Source organism: Ascaphus truei, chromosome 1 (assembly GCF_040206685.1).
Source record: "Ascaphus truei isolate aAscTru1 chromosome 1, aAscTru1.hap1, whole genome shotgun sequence".
NCBI classification, from domain to species: Eukaryota; Metazoa; Chordata; class Amphibia; order Anura; family Ascaphidae; genus Ascaphus; species Ascaphus truei.
The window spans coordinates 152,593,336-152,611,610 of record NC_134483.1 but is presented as its reverse complement, the minus strand read 5'-3'; positions in this window follow the sequence as shown (position 1 = coordinate 152,611,610).

Below are 18,275 nucleotides of genomic sequence, written 5' to 3'. Positions count from 1 at the left end.
TTAGAATTGATAAGGAACAGACATGTTTCTCCAGAAAAAGGGAAGAAAGTGCCCGAGGGTCCCAAACAGGAGACCCCTGGAGGCAAGTTAAGAAAAGATCCCTACCCGATGAGGGCAAAGTGGGTGATCCAAAGTCCAAGCCAAGAGAATACTGGTATCTCTGTTAGATAGAGGGATTTTTAATCTATCATCAGTTATTCTTACTGATGCTCAGAAGAAGGTTTTGAGTAAAGGGCTGACATTTTCGAGATCCTGTGGAGCCAATTCATTTCAGCTAATTAAGGAATTACATAACTTTATACGAAATGTGATGTTAAAAAGACACTTCCTGAAAATAGAAAAGGAGCCAATATCCAATACGAATGATACTCCAATAGTAGAAATATTAGAGACACAAAGTATAGAAGAAACTGTCTTTAGACATACGTGAAAAAGAAAAAATGTGCACAAGCGCTAAAGACTAAAACACCAGTGTAACAATTGCAATATATATATATATAAAGGCTGCCTAGTAATACTGTCAATACTGACAGAGAAAGTGAAAGTGAAAACAAAGAAAAACCTGGCGCCAAAAGTTCATTGGATAATCCTGTACTCCTCAGGGGATCAGCACACTTGCTTGACAGGCCATATAAGGGAAAAAACACAAACAGACACAGATCATAGTGCAACACTGTAGGGTTAAAACAGGTCTACACTAATACACACACTGCACATATAACATAGAGACTCCTAGTGACTATAAAAACTATTTATTAAATAAAAAGAACTATGCCATAAAATGGTTTGGACAAATGAGAACACCGCTGGTCATCCAGATATGAAAAATCAGAGCCCTACTTACAAGCAGCAAGGCAAATACAGGCAATGCAACAAAGAGTCTTCCGGCTGCTGCTGATGTCTTTGCATAGATGTGATTCCTGCTGCACCGTGACTCTCGTGCTGACTCTCCCTCCAGGGGTTAACAGGAACAGTGGCAGTGTTGGAGGCCTGCTTGTGGGGCTCACAGCTCTCCTCCACGTGAGGCTGCTCTCCTCACTTCCTCCTCCGGTTACAAAGGCTGTCTCAGCGTGCCTGCACGCGAGTGTGCACGTGCCCTTAAAGGGACAGTACAAGCGTCCTGTATGCCAAGAACTAACGGCTGCAATGGGGCTCAAATGTGACCAAGTGTCCCAAAAAGTCCAATACCAAGCTCAAAGTGACTGTGTCACCTGCCCTACGCGTTTCGTGGATGTTACTCCACTTCCTCAGGGTCTACAAAGACTGACACTGAATGACATGTACATATACCCTAACCAATTAAAAATTAATTGCCCAATTAGGCTGTATAGCCTGCATGTCATTAATATCAAATCACTACGTCTCTAACAACATAATACACATACAATACATTAAACAACATTAAAAACATTCAGATATCAACTGATAACCATATATCCCAAAATTGAGGCCAGATGTAAGATCATAATAGGCATTGATATATACCAAAATGCCAAATTGTGGCCAAAGGATAAACAAACCTGCTTAAGCCACTTAGTATGCTACTGCTGGTACAGAGTCAAATGGATAAGGTGTCATCCATTAAGTAATGGTTGCATTTAACTAATGTTTATTTGAGCCATTTCATCTACCTAAAAAGGAGCCCAATTCAAAATCAATATTGAGCCCATATGGGCTATCCCATATTTATTGTATCTCCGATTTTTTCAGGGATTTTTTCCGAATGCCACGCACTTCACCTCGTTCATGCCGCAATCATGTTGCATTCATGCCGGCGTCACCCGCGGTTGATGTGTTTATTGATGTGTTTATTGATAATGGTTCGGATTTCATTGGTTACAATTCTTCGCGTATCCGCCAGGCGGCAGATATTCATGAATTGTAATGCGCATGCGCTTCAGTAATGTGTCGACTTGCAGGTGTTTAAAAAAATACCACAGTGGTCTATTGTAAATTGACCTTGGTACTGAAGAAGTTACAATAATGTATCAATTTAGGCTTTTCATATTAAAAACTAAATGCTCAGTGTCTGGTGTTCTATTGTCCTGATTGTCCCGAGATGAGTGCACCGCTGCAGTCCGTGTACCAAAAACCCGATATAACGTACGCTTATTTAATATGGGCCGTGATTAATGCAATAGATGATAAGATGGCAAAAGTTAGTCAAATTTATCAGTATTTTAACGAAAACTATGACTTTTACAAATTTTCACCAGATGCTCATGTGTGGAAGCGTGCAATAAGGAAAAAGTTATGTATCGATCCGTGTTTTTTTCGTATTGATCCCGGTGTTATTGGAGGCTATTGGTGTATAGCACCAGATTTTTCCCGTACTTTTGATCATGGAGACTTCAAAAGGCGAAAGGTCATGTTAAAACCAACTAAGAAACATCAGTGGCTGGCAAGCAATGCGCCAGTGACAGCGCCAGCTTCCAATAACGGTCCGACCGTCAGTGAAAACCTGGTGACCGGCAACCCTTGCTGTCTGTCCCCGCCCGGAACCTGCAGCCTGAGCCGGATTTCGCGTACAGATTCCAGCAAGCTTGCATGTACCAAAGCAATTTCCAGCCTCATCAGCTGTCAACTACAGGTGTAGTAGTTCCGCTGTCACCTGTCAACTACGTGTATGATCGAGAATACGGGACTGGCAGTGGCTTGGCGCCAGCTGTTTGGCAAAGTCTATGGTGAGTAATGTTGCCGTATTTTATTCTGTTTTTGAAATATCAATATCAATGCACAGTCAAGAGATTCTCCTGTAAGCAATATCATTGGCTGAGCAGCTTCTACAGTAGATACTGAACAATTGGTGGAAAGTTAGGCGCATGCGCATTGGAACCTTCTTGAAACGCATCTGAGTGTCATCACATCGACAGTAGGTGCATGCGCATGTGAACAGGAGACGCCTCCCGAGAATTATTGGTGGGACTGACTGTGGGAACTTATTTAGGGGACTGCCTGACCATTACAGTAAAAACTTTTACTTTTGTTTTTCCTCAGAAAAGAAAACTTTGTCATCTCATGCCGAAAACGGCACATGGAGGGATTTCGATGGATAATATCGCTTTGTGTAACAATGCCTGCACATTGCTGAATCGGATTTAAAAAACCACGTACAACAGTTTAGTGGCCGTTGCTATTGATTAGGATAGAATACTGTAACTGAGAGCTTCATAGAAAACCTGAAACAGTATGCTGTTGTTTTCAGACCGTATACAATACTTTTTTATATATATTCTGTATAATAAACCCGAAAAATAAAAAGTATACATTTATTCTACATGTATTCCAGTACATATGTGTATTCTACTACCCGTACAGCATGTGTTGTTTTAATACTCTTGTGATGTACAGTACAGCCGCGGCCCCTTTGATTCTCCAACATCTCCGAATTTTTTCGGGGATTTTTTCCGAATGCCACGCACTTCACCGCACTTCACTGTGTTCATTCCGCATTCATACCGCATTCACGTTCATGCATTCAATATTACAAGCGCTACAATACCGGAACATACTCCGGAAAAAAAAATACTGCATCTGCCCGCAGTTATCAGAGTTGCACCGATACGGCCGCATTAGGATAAAGGCGGCCGCAGCTGTATACAGTACAGTATGCCTGGTCAGTACTGTACTGAACTATATGTTCTAGAAACACTGTATTTTATTACAGTATAAATGGAGACAATGGAACAATTTAAAACAAATCAACATTTTCTTTTATTGGTGGAGTAAGTACAAAAAGTGTACAGCAACAACAGTATGGTGTTAGTAAGAAACATTTCTTTCTAATGCAAGTTAAAACACGCAACATCTCCTTTATTAAAGTACAGAAAGTGAAAAGATTTACAGTAGGATGGTGTACAGTACAGTAAGTCAGGCCTGCACAATTCCAGTCCTCGAGGGCCACAAACAGGCCCGGTTTTCAGGATATCCTGAAAACCGGGCCTGTTTACTGCCCTCGAGGACTGGAGTTGTGCAGGTCTTGTGTAAGTAAAAACATTTCTTTATTAATAGACGTTAAAACACCTCCTTTATTAAAGTACAGAAAGTAAAAAGATTTACAGTAGGATGGTGTACAGTACAGTAAGTCAGGCCTGCACAATTCCAGTCCTCGAGGGCCAAAAACAGGCCCGGTTTTCAGGATATCCTGAAAACCGGGCCTGTTTACTGCCCTCGAGGTCTGGAGTTGTGCAGGTCTTGTGTAAGTAAAAACATTTCTTTATTAATACAGTTAAAACACCTCCTTTATTAAAGTACAGAAAGTCAAAAGATTTACAGCACAACAGTATGGTTTTAGTAAAAAAATTCTTTATTAATAAAATTTAAAACACGCAACATCTCCTTTATTAAAAGTACAGAAAGTCAAAAGATTTACAGTAGGATGGTGTACAGTACAGTAAGTCAGGCCTGCACAACTCAGTCCTCGAGGTCCGCAAACAGGCCCGGTTTTCAGGATATCCTGAAAACCGGGCCTGTTTGCGGCCCTCGAGGACTGGAGTTGTGCAGGTCTTGTGTATAGTAAGTAAAAACATTTCTTTATTAATACAAGTTAAAACAAGCAACAAGTCAAAAAATAAACAACATTTGAACAGTCACGCAAATTCGATCCCCACCAGATTGTCCTTCCAGGGCCGATGCCTTGTATGACGCAAAATGCCATTAATGGCATCTCTCACGATTTTCATTATAGGATCTGTAATTGAAAAATAGCGCCGCAATTCCTCCACAATAGTCCTTCATACATTTTCAGGAAGCGCCCTTTTTTCGCAATTTCCTTTGTAATTACATTGTTGGCCCACCCGCAGTACACCAAGTAGGACACGTGGTGCTTGAAAATTACCATGGCATACTTCTGGGGTGAACTAGCACTCATCACCCTATACTTCTCCCTGAGTGGATTGGGCAGCTTGCGCAGGATGATGTTGGGCACCGTATCGATGCAAGCGTATGTGGGTTGGATTCTTGGAGCGGGTGTTCTTCTGGGAGCAGGTGTGCTTGTGGTGGCGGGCGAGGGTAGGTTGTCTGGGAGGATGCTTTCCTCCTGTCTTTATCTCCGTGTGGTCTCCTGGCGTGGTCTTGACGGGGTTGTCATGTCATCAACGGCATACATGTACACATATTCTTCTGGTGGAGGGGGTGCGCTTGGTGATGGAAGGTGGTCGAAGGTCCCATTCATCCCATCCATGCCACCCTCCTGCTCCGGCATCAGAGATACAGGGGCATGAACTCCGAGCAAATTATGTATCCCCGCTATGTCAGTCTCTATCTTCTCCATCCGTTGATCCATCTTCTCCATCCGTTGATCCATCTTCTCCATCCGTTGATCCATATTTAGCATGGTCTCTAAAAGAAGATCTATCTTTACCAGCATAGTAGAGTTCCCGTGGATATCGACACTTAGCCCATTCAGCAAGCGGTCTAACAAGCTGGATCTTGTGCATAGGGTGCTGTGGACATCTGGGTGAATGGGTGCTACGGAGGATGAGATGGGGGTTCCCTGGAGAGAAGCGGCAGCGTCGTCGAAGAAAGATGGAGGAGCTGACTTGTGGATTTCCGGGAGAGAAGCGGCAGCGTCGTCGAAGAGGGATGGAGAAAGTGACCTGTGGATTTCCGGGAGAGAAGCGGCTGCGTCGTCGAAGAGTTGTGGAGAAGATGGGCTGTGGATTCCCGGGAGAGCAGCGGCAGAGTCGTCGAAGCGTAATCGAGGAAGTGGCCTGCGGGTTCGATGGGTTGGCTGCCATTTGTTTTGACTTGAGTGTACATCACCCAATTTCTTCTTGACATAATAAGGCTTACGTGTATTAAAACCCTTAGCCTTTGGGGTCAGCAGAAGGTTTTCTTTATTAGCCTTAGCCTTTCGCTTTGGACTTGGCTTGGAAATGGCTCCTGCCTTTCGTTTTTTCTGCGTGACAGGCACGGCAGAGGCGAGTGGTTCCTGCGTCCGTAGAATCAGGGTCGATGAATGGAATCAGATGGCACAATGCAGTATCTGGACAAGGTAAATTTCAGATACAGATCATCGAGAAACGAGGTACAGGTGTTAATAGTGGGCATACTCTAATGTGAGTCATTAACGTATATATACACCATCCATTTTGTGGATTCACTGCACATTGAATACACATCGACTAAACATCGAATATACATTCTTGTGCTTGTACTGTTGCGGCCACGTTTAATCTACAACTTACTCGGAATTGTTCGTGGCTGTTTTCTTTTGCAGCCAAACTTGGCTGCATCTCAGCCGCGCGCCAGCCCATCTCCCGTTCAGCGGTAATGGTGCTGAACAATGAAGCAGGTGCGCTGAACAATGGAGCAGGCGCGCTGAACAATGGAGCGCCTGTGGCGCTGAAACTAGTGCCGGAAGTAAAAAAAAAGCCCGCGTCTGCAAAGGATCTCAGCATGAGAATTAAGAAGATGTACATGAGCGGACACCGAATTGCAGATATCCAACTCTGGTTAGCTGCTTCTGGCCTCGTTGTGCCATCAACCACCGTGTGCTATCATGCACACGGAAAGACAAAACAATGCACAAGCACACCAATGGTAACTAATGCGTAAGTATATTTATATTACTATATAATGTACTTTATCTATCTATTATTGCTAATATTGCTGCATATAAATATAACTATATAGTATATATCTATCTAACATTATGGTTATTTCTGTTTATTTATATTACTATATAATATAGTATATCGATCTATTATTGTTTATATTGCTGCATATAAATATAACTATATTGTATAGATCTATCTAAAATTATGATTATTTCTGTTTATTTATATTACTATATAATATAGTATATGTATCTATTATTGTTTATATTGCTGCATATAAATATAACTATATAGTATAGATCTATCTAACATTATGGTTATTTCTGTTTATTTATATTACTATATAATATAGTATATCTATCTATTATTGTTTATATTGCTGCATTTATTATTGTTTACTTTAAATGATGTGCTGTACTTGTGGCCTACTACACTGTAACTTACCGGATTGTTGTTTTTCTGTACACTGTAGGGAGACAACTCTTCTGGTCAACAAAATAAGTGAAGAGAATGATGAGAAGTGTGCCTTAAGGGTCAAATACACTCTGCTGCAAAATCAGAATCTCACTGTATCCGAGACCAGCATAAAGAAGGTGAGACGCAGAATTGGATGGAAATATGGACATGTGAGGTTAGTACAGGACAGTACAGGAGGTTAAAGTGTTGTTTAAGAAACTGTACTGTACCTATAAAATTATTCCTTGTCATTACAGAGTGTACACTATGATAAGGGACGTTAACAAGATCAAGAGAGTGGTCCAGGCCCAGGCATGGATCGACAGTGGAGAAACTTTCCTGGATTGAATCTTCACTGACGAGTCTACTGTATCGCTGGAGAGATTTGCCACCTTTGCATTCCACAAAAAGGGTCGCATATCTATGAAGCCGCATCCGAAACACCCAGTGAAGATGGATGTGTGGGGTGCCATCTCTAGGCGTGGACCAGGATGCATTGTCATTTTTGAAGGTAAAATAAGTCACACGCTTTTGCCTTATGCACTGTACTGTACTAGTGTGCATTTTTTTGAGCACTTTTCATTTTTTGTTATAGGAATCATGAATAAAGCTTTTTTCCAAGAGAAAATTGTGCCTGAGATTGTGGAATACATCACACGTGAGTTCCCAGATGGTCACCGTTTCTACCAGGACAACGATCCGAAGCACACCGCATCAACAGCGCTTATTATTGAGCGCGGTATCAACTTGGTGAAGATGCCAGCGGAGTAAGTGCGGTAACCGTGTTTCATTTTTTCCCACTGTTTTTACTGTGTAACTCTTTAACTAATTGTCCTTTTTTCCCCCCTCCAATAACAGATAACAAGACTTCAATCCTATCGAAATGGTCTGGCATCAGCTGAAGGATCATATCCGAAAAGTCGTGAAACCCTCCAAAAAGGATTAGTTGGCGCAAGGCATAATGAGTTTTTGGAACTATGTACTCACCGTGGAGCAATGCAATAAATATATTGACCATATTGTGACTGTGTTGCCCATTGTGATCGAGCGTAATGGGCAAGCATCAGGAAGGTAGTATAGTATAGTACTGTACTGTAGTATGGTAAGTACAGGCACACCAAGTACAGTACTGTATGATACAGGTAAGTATGGCACAGATTTTTTCTTTCCTGAGAGTGCAGAACTAGCCATCTGGTTACAAAGTATTTAACAGTAGTTACACAATACAGTAGTTCCAGTATAGACTAGTTTGACAGTACTAACTGCATACTGTTGTCCAATATGGAGTAGTTATACAGTACACAATGCCATAATATGCACCTAACTGCACTATTTTTTTCTTTTCTTGTATTTTCAGAGAAAAAAAAGGATGGAAAGGGGGAGAGGGGTATCATGTGTACATTGTGTGAACTGTGTGTACAGTAAAGTGTATCTAAAGTGCAGTAATGATTGACACAAAACCTCCCCTCTCTCAATGAACTACACAGAATGAGGAAGAAGATAAAGACGGAAAATTTTATATTATTATATATATTATTATATATTATATATTATTAATTTTATTATCATTGTGCATTATTCATGATTATCCACCGGCCCTCAATTTTAAACTGACAGAAGAACTGAATAATTACTGCATTTTGTATTATTCATGATTATTTGTATATTTGTATTTTTTGTTCCTGATAAAATAAAATAAATATTTCTTTACATTCATGATAATCATAATCATTGACACCCCCCCTACACCAAAGAAAAAGAAAGAATGGCAAAAATTGGTAACTTACTGCATCAAAAACATGAATCAGATTATGGGTTTTTTAACTCTCAATTTCACAGTGCTGTGCAAATCAGATTTACATATCAAATTCGAAAAGAGATTATCACAAGCGTTACCATAAACAAAGCCTCAAAGGTTTGGGGGTGGATGGGTGAATCATGCGCAGTAATCATCAGCTAGCTCCCTTCCCATTTTTTTTTTTTTTTTTGGTCACTTTTGAAATTTGCAAGCAATTCACGCATGCGCAGTAATAATCAACTACAGCTCCCTTCCCAAAGAGGATTACACGCAGGCGCAGAGAGGTGACTCCAAGCCAACAATAGGAAAATGAATGAATGGTTTTGTAGAGGTGTCGATAAGAGGTTAAAATCCTTGAGCGAGCCTTGCGTGTGTGTGGGGGAGGGGGGTACAGGGTACAGCTTCATGAAGGATTAGCTGTACTGTAGTTCAAAGAAATTACATATTTTCAACAGGCGAGTCATCATAATAACTTTATCCCCGCATCCCCAAATACATAAAAATCACACAAATCAATCATGTGCAGTCAAACGCACAGTGTCGCAGTCAAAAGCTACAGCACAGATTGAATATTGTAATGTCAAGATGGCTGAGGCAGGAACATGTTCATTCATGTTGAGAAAAAAATAATTAAAAAATGACGAGGGGGAAGGGATAGAGTAAAAGATATCTCTATCCAAGAAACGTTCTGGATCCAAAAATTTGACACCCTGGTCCAAAAGGACTTAATGAAGAAATAGATGTATGGTGTCTCTATTAATTATCTTTGTACAAATTAAGCTCCTTTTTGTCACACTGTTTTTTCCTATGCTATGTCCTATCTCATTTATATCATTTAAGTGTTTTTTTTTAAGTGTTTTTTTTTATTTATTTTTTTATAAAAATATTTTACCAGGAAGTAATACATTGAGAGTTACCGCTCGTTTTCAAGTATGTCCTGGGCACAGAGTAAAACAAAATAATACATGGTTACAAATACAGTTACATAAATGAACAAGGTATACATTATATACAAGACATTGCATGCACAGTTAAAGAAAATATATATTATGAGCGTATGAAACAGTTACAGACCAGATTAAAGTGTGAGACAGCCTTAGATTTGAAAGAACTTAAGCTGGTGGTGGATATGAGAGTCTCTGGTAGGTTGTTCCAGTTTTGGGGTGCACGGAAGGAGAAGGAGGAACATCCGGATACTTTGTTGAGTCTTGGGACTATGAATAGTCTTTTGGAGTCTGATCTCAGGTGATAGGTACTGCATGTGGTAGGGGTGAGGAGCTTGTTCAGGTAGCTGGGTAGCTTGCCCAGAAAGTATTTGAGGGTGAGACAGGAAAGGTGAACTTTGCGCCTAGACTCTAGTGATGACCAATCTAGTTCTTTGAGCATTTCGCAGTGATGTGTGTTGTAGTTGCATTGGAGAACAAAATGACAAATTGAATTGTAGAGGGTGTCAAGTTTGCTAAGGTGGGTTTGAGGAGCCGAGCCATATACTATGTCTCCATAGTCAATAATTGGCATTAGCATCTGCTGTGCAATACGCTTTCTGACCAGGAGACTTAGGGAGGATTTGTTCCTGTAAAGTGTGACGATATGTGCTAATAATATGCATGATATATCTTCCTGATCATGTGCTAACTGATGCTTTGTTTTATTTCAGAGCTCCTCTCATCACTGGTTTATGTATTTGTATTGCTGTTTTAATAAATGCTAGGATTATTGTGTTTTAGGTACTAGTAATGTGTTAACTTCTACATCTGAATGGTTAGGTGGGAGGTTTCATGCAGCTAACCACAGAGATATGTTTAGCTTAAGTATTCATTCTGGAGCATGGTTGTGCCGATGAAAGATGTGATTGGAGATGCGTGTTATCCCACGTGGCCAATCAGATGTTACCATGGGGTTTAAATACTCTGTCGATTAATTAAAAATTAATCCATGAAGAAGGAGCCTTGTGCTATGAAACGTGTAGAATTAAGCATTTACGGTTGATCCCCTACCTAGTAAAGGTTGTATCTAGGTATTAGCTCAATCACTCGAGCTACAGCGGGTCCTGTTTACTTATATGAGCGGCGTTTGATCCAGCTGACGGCCGCCATTGCCTAGAGGCTTGCCGTCGACCACCCAGAGCAGCTGTCTGCAAGTGTGATTGTAGACTATCACCTTCTCCACACCAAAATTGCTTACTTTTTAAGCAAACCACCAGACGGAAGCTCCATAGTGACACTCGGGGAGCAGTTACCTACCTGCAGAGAGCACGCTCCGAGGTTTCAGTTTATTACCATCTGGGGGTGCCGAATGAGAGACTTATCCTGCTGCCTTCGGAGTTTGGTGTCTGGTAAAACATGTCTTAGTACATGTAATGCCTGTTTTTTATATCCTGAGGTATGCAGATATATTGCCTAAGTTAATATAACAATTTTTATTGAACATACTATACCATATGCATTGTGCTCTGTTTTTTCTTGTGTCCCACTATTCTATAGGGGTTCTGAGCCACTCCAATACTAGAAGCCGCAGATGCCCTCTTCACTCAAATAGAGGTTGTTGATGTTATTATTTATCACAGAGGTGTATTGTTTATGTGTGGTCATTTGATTATCACTATACATAGAGTATTAATTAGTAGCGCACTTTATCTTTACTTTCTTTTTGTATTCACTTAAGGGATGTCTTTGTCTGACTTAATTTGTTCAAATTTTTTGATGCCTTTTCTGCCCTCCAAATCCTTAAGTCTGAGTAAACCCTTTTGTTTCCAGATTGTAAAATCCTTACTAATCAGGCCTGGAGAAAAGTCGAGGTTATCAAATAACGAGTTCATTAGCGAGTGTTTTGTAGTCAGAGAACATCTGACTCTGGTGGCTTCAAAGACTGCCAATGAGTTGGTCACTGGGGAAAGACGCTCATGGATGGTCTTAAGGATCCTTTTGCGTGACCAAATCAGGTTATGTAGCTCTAGTGGAACACAAAGTTCTTTTTCCAGTGCCACCCACCTTTTGATACTGGGGTCTATGTGCCACTATGAAATTTGGCATAATTGGGCAGCTTTATCATATGATAACAAACAAGGTACCTCTAAACTGCCCGCTAGTGTGGGTCTTTATAGGATCATATTTTTGATTCTCGGCTTTTTGAATTTCCAAATAAATGTTGTGATCAGTGTCTGCAAAGAGCGAATATCCTTCAGTACAATTGGTACTGGTAGGGTTTGAAATATGTATAGAATCCGAGGGATAAGGTTCACTTTGATACTATAGATCCTGCCGATCCACGAGATGCCGTAGTGTATGTTGACCACAGCCAAATGTCACCCTTCAGACTCTGTAACGAATTGGAATAGTTCATTCTATACAACGTCCTATAGTTATTTGTGATGCGGATTCCTATATACTTAATAGTCGAGGGTTGCAAATAGAAATTAAAATGTATGGATATTAATTTTTCCACCTCCTTGGGCAGATTTATATTAATTTAGCTGATTAATTTTGAACCCAGATATTCTATTGAATTTACCTAATAAATCAAATAGATTGGGCAGAGGTGAGTTGCTTTGACAGCATCAGTATGACATTGTCCGCATACAATGCTTCTTTATGTGTTTGATTATGTAAGGATCGTGAAGTCACGAGATCCTCGGCGCACTCCCCACTTACCTCCGCACGCTGCCTGGACTCGCCTTCCCCGCTCCCACCACCGGTGTGGATGTCGCTCCTTCAGGGACAACTCCGCAAACGGCGCGCGCACCTCGCTCCAGCCTGAATGTCTCTTTCTCCAGATTGCGTCCTCGCGCTTACGTCGGTGGTGCGCAGCGCATGTTCAGCGTGCAAAGATCCCTCCTCCTCAGACCTTGTCAGGAATCATGATCCCATCTGATCCCTGCTCCAAATTCACCAACCACGTCCCTCGCTGCTGACGTACCTCCAAACTGCAGGTTTCTCATTGGTTGCTCTCTCCTTCTTATGCTCAGCTGCCCCACTGGCAAATTGTCTGAGCATAATCCAATGTTCTGTTGTGTTCATTGCTTCCTAGCCTTGCAGTATTGTCTTGTCCTCTTGTTCGCAGCTCTCTGTTATTGACCCGGCTTGTTATGGACTCCGCTATTCTATACTCCTGACCCTGGCTATCTATGACAATCCACACCTCTCCAACCCTGACCTCGCCACCCGTAAAAGACTATTCTCCTCTCTCCGACCCGGACACCGGCTAATAGTACCTGCAATGATCCCTACCTCTCCAACACAGCCCCCGGCAAGTATATCGACTATCTGTACCTCTCCAACCCAGACCTGGCTACCTTGACCAACCTACACTCCAGACGTGCCACGCGGCTGTGGGTAGTGTTTATATCCATCCCCACCTCAGCCACGCGGTCACGCCTTGTTTGTGGTGAGCCCATGGTGACAGTATGCTCAGCCCTACAAACATGGACCCCTCTGAGGTGTGGTGAGCCTTGAGCATGAAGGCCAGCATGTTCTCTAAAATAGAGAATTATCTAGAACAGAACGACCGACGTATGGACTTGCTACAACAGAACATTCTCTCTCTGTCCAGACGCAAGTCTTTCTTCCTACTCCCTTTCCATCGGGTTCTACCACCTCTACGCCTATCCTTACACTGGCGACACACTTTATTCGAGCTCGGCTAGTCCCACGAATTCGGGTATACTCGGGTGTATTGAGGTTTGTGACTGTTTTCTGCCCGAGTGCATTGCGTTATTTTCAAGGCAGGGATTGAAGCATTTTATTCCCGCTGGCTGCAATACTGCACAGTATATATATATATATACTGCATTACAATTCATGAAATTATGCCATCTGGTAGACACGCGAAGCATTGCAGCCTATTAAATCCTAATCATTATCATTTAACAGATCAGCCGCCCGTCAGCCAGGCATGAACCATGGCTGGGAAGGCAAACGCAACGGGGCTTGTCAGAGGTGAGGAGCGGAGCATTCCAGGTATCTGCCAGGTACATACTGGGTACTTGCTCGAATAAAGTGTGTCGCAGCAGTATGTCTGTGACCATGACTTCTGAACCCCGAGTCCCGACTCCCAACCACTATTCTGGAGATGCCGAGGGTTCTCGAGTCAATGCTTCATCCAATTCGATATCACGCCTTCTCGCTTTCCTTCCCAAAGATCCAAGGTGGTGTACTGTATATTATTTACTGATGATGCCCATGCCTGGGCTTCTCCCATCTGGAAATAAAGATCGGACCTAACTCAGGACATCGGACTATTCACCAGAGAATTCCGTAGAGTCTTTGACACCTGGTAGCACGGTAACTGCTGCCTCCCCTCTTTTTCATATCTCTCAGGGAAACCGTCGCTAGCTACGCTCTTGAGTTTCGTACCATTGCTGCGGAGACCGGTTGGAATAACGAGACATTATCGCCCTTCTGGCAGGGTCTTTCGGAGTCACTAAAAGACAAACTTACGGTAAAAGAGCACCCAACGGATCTTGAGGATCTTTATACGGTTGCAAGAAAGGAGGTCCGAACGCTTCTGTCAGTGCCAACTCGCTCCAAGATCGTCTTCTTTCTACCCAGGTATGCCGGAATCTTCTCTCTCTGACATTCCCCAAACCCATGCAACTGGGTGGTAATAAATAGTCTCCCTCTGAGAAGCAACGCCAATGCAATGCCAGACTCTGTCTATATTTTGGCCACTCCAGACATCAAGTACTTCTCTGCCCTCACAATTCGGGAAAGCCAGCTCTCAATGAGATCCAGGGGAGTCTCTTTGGGAACACTCTCCACTTCCCATAACATCAAGAAGACCTTGCCAACCAGGATATTGATCACAGTTTCTCTGACCAGTAAGGGTTTTTAGACCACCGCCTTAGCATTTGTGGATTCAGAGTCAGGAGGCAACTTTATCAACCAAGGCTTCACTGAGAGGAATAACATCCCGCTTGTCTGCAAGAGAATTCCGGTAGGATTAGAAGTCATCGATGGTCGGCTATAACTGTACAACCAGCCTTAATTTTTTTGCAGACTATTCTCTTCCACTTACAGACTGGTGAGGATCATAGGGATGAGATCCATCTGGACCTGATTCACATTCCTTCCATCAAAGTGATCCTGGGCCTCCCGTGGCTTCAACTTCATAATCCCCGACTTGACTGGACCAATAAAGAAACTATCCAGTGGAGCAACCTTTGTGCAGAAGACTGCGTGGTCCACGTCCAAAAATATATGGGTCGGTTACCCCAGGAGAGGAGACGAGCTCTTTTCCCGAGGTATATATCGAATTCCGTGATGTTTTTGACAAGGCACGATCAGAGGTTCTACCACTGCATTGCTCCTTCGATTGCCCTATTGACATTTTACCCGGTTCAGTTCTTCCCAGGGGAAGGTCTTATTCTCTCTCACTCCTGGAGACTAAAGCCATGAGTGACTACATTCAAGAAAATCTTGAAAAGTGTTCATTCGGAAGTCCTCCCACAGACAGAGCAGGATTATTATTTTAAAAAAGAAGGACAGATCTCATCGCCCCTGCATTGACTACAGAGGTCTTAATAAGATTACCCTTAAGAATTGTTACCCTTTGCCTTTGATCTCTGAACTTTTCGACTGCCTTCAAAGGGCTACCATCTTCACCAAGTTGGATTTGCGTGGTGCCTACAATTTGGTAAGGATTCCCCAGGGGGACAAATGGAAAACAGCCTTCAACACACGTGACGGTAATTATGAGTACATTCAGTCTCTGCAATGCCCCTGCTGTCTTCCAAGACTTCGTCAATGAAATCTTCAAGAATATTCTTAATCAGTTACTTATTGTCTACTTGGATGACATCATCATTTTTTTCAAATCTCTCCAAGAACACACCGGCCACGTCAAACAACGTTAAACACGTTTATGCTTTTTGTCTCTCACACTACCAGATTCAGCTCACGTACCTTGACTACCATTGTCTTCAGCCCGCCCGACCATTGGAAGTACCTCAACTAACTTTTGATTTCAGCCTGCTCGACATCGTATCCACACTGCTGCAACTCTGCTGCCAGCCCTGACCTTTGGCTTAAGACTCACTACTATTGAATTGTATTGTATGTCTTTATTTATATAGCCTATCAGGACCCTATCCCTCAAATTAGGTTGGTTCTTTCACCTTTCTACCTCAGCCCTGCGGGTCCGTTTCCTGCTTGAGATGGGCATGATTACAGCCTCGTCATTTAATAATAATAATTTACTTATATAGTGCTGACAATACACAGTACTCATGATTTTGGAGGCACAATTATTTCCTTCCCCTTAGAGCTTACAATCTAATTCTTGTTCCTAAAATATAGAGATATACAGTGACTTGCCCAAAGTAACAAGAGATGATGCTGGGATTTGAATCAGGCTCCCCTGCTTTAAAGTCTGTCACTGCTTTTACTCACTGAGCCACTCCTTTAGCACTGAAGGAAATATTTAACATTTTGACTGAGCTTCAAGTTCCCAATAAGCCTTTTCGGTTATTGGCCATTATAGCCATGCATTTTCATTTAATTGCTATGCTGTAGGCAATGGCCCCTTCTGCCAGGATTAGAGAAATGCATAACGTGTGCGTTTGTGAATTTAGCACATTTTGGACATTTAAACTGGTGATACATTTGCAGAGAGAAAAATTAGCCTGAAATCACCAAATGGGAATATTTTACTTAGAGAGCACCTATATGCCAACTTTTTTGGATACAGTTTTTAGCAAGAAATAGGATAATATTTACAAATACTTATAATAATAAATTTTGTTCAAACATCTGTAGACATGAGATGCATACTGTGAAAACAGCTTTTTTTCTTTCTGGTACTAATTTCTGAACATCAGAATGCAAACTACTGTATATAGACAACTGACATGCCAAAATACACTGAGCCTCTTTGTCTGTTTTAAGCTTTATAACTGAGTAGATTCTGCAATATTTGTCACCATTTATCTATTTCTGTCACTCTTTCTAAACCATAACACTACCTTCAGTATGTATAATATCAACTATTTTTTATGATATTGACACGATATTGACACGTATGAATAAAATCCTGCTCCACTTTGGGAGAAAAACTGACTAATAACACAGCAGACCTATCTAGCAGGCTGGCTGGCTAAACCAGAACCAAACCATAAGGGTACTTTAAGCAGTCAGTAAACAAATGAATAATCCTTACTTTAGTTGAAGTAGTCTTTGGTGAAATCCTTCTGGCTAAGGGCTCACGCAGCAGTGTGCTTCTCTCTCTCTCTCTCTCTCTGGCAGCTACTGCCAGTCACATGATCCTTATCTACCTTGCTGGCTCTCAGGTGTCAGCTAAAGAGTTCTGATTTCCTAACTTCCATCTGAGTTAACCCTTATGAGTGCTGGATGAAGCACTCAGACATATGTCTCCCAGGCGTAACTGATAGGAGTTGACTTCACTCTGACACATACCTCCCCTGTTTGTGTGTGGCTAGTGTCCCACACGGCTGAAGCCCGACCCTCCACTCCTTCCCTTGACAAAAAGTCAGCATTTCCATGGTCCTTTCCAGGTCTATGCTGAATATTAAAAGAGAAGGGTTGGAGGGCAATATACCACCTGGTCAACCTTGAATTTGTGTCCTTCATGGTGTTTAACCACTTCAAGGGCGCATGGTCAGTGACCAGGGTGAAGTGTACTCCGGTGACATAATGTCTCAATTCCTCAATTGCCCATTTTACAGCGAGGCACTCCTTCTCAATAACGGAATACCTCACTTCCCTTGGGAAAAGCTTCCGGCTGATGAACAGTATGGGGATCTTTAAAATCTGGGCTCCGAAGAGCGGGGCCCTCTGACAGGCACTTTTTTAGCATTTCAAAGGTGTCTTGGCACTCCCAAGACCATTTAACTTGGGTCGGGGCACTCTTTTTTGTCAGATCTTTTAGGGGTGCAGATATTTCCGAAAAATTGGGGATAAACCGCCGGTAATACCCTGCTAACCCCAAAAGGGAGCGGACCTGTGCCTTTGTCTGTGGGGTGGGGACTTCCTTTATGGTGGCCACCTTGCTAGCTAGTGGCCTTACTATCCATCCCCCAACGGCATAGCCCAAGTACTTTGTAGTGGATTTACCCAGGGCACATTTTTTTGGATTTGCAGTGAGCCCTGCTTCTCTTAAGGACGTTAGGACTGCCCTTAACCTTTTTATATGAGACTGCCAGTGTCTTCTATAGATGACAATGTCATCCAAGTAGGCCGCGGCATATGCCCTATGGGGTCGTAGTACCTTGTCCATTAACCTTTGGAACGTGGCTGGAGCCCCATGTAACCCAAATGGCATAGTGACGAATTGGTATAAACCGAGAGGGTGGCAAAGGCAGTTTTGCATTTGGATTCTTCCAATAAAGGTATCTGCCAATATCTTTTCGTGAGATCTAGGGTGGAGATATACTCTGCTTTACCAAGCGAATCAAGCAATTCATCCACCCTAGGCATTGGATATGCATCAAATCTGGATACAGCATTTAC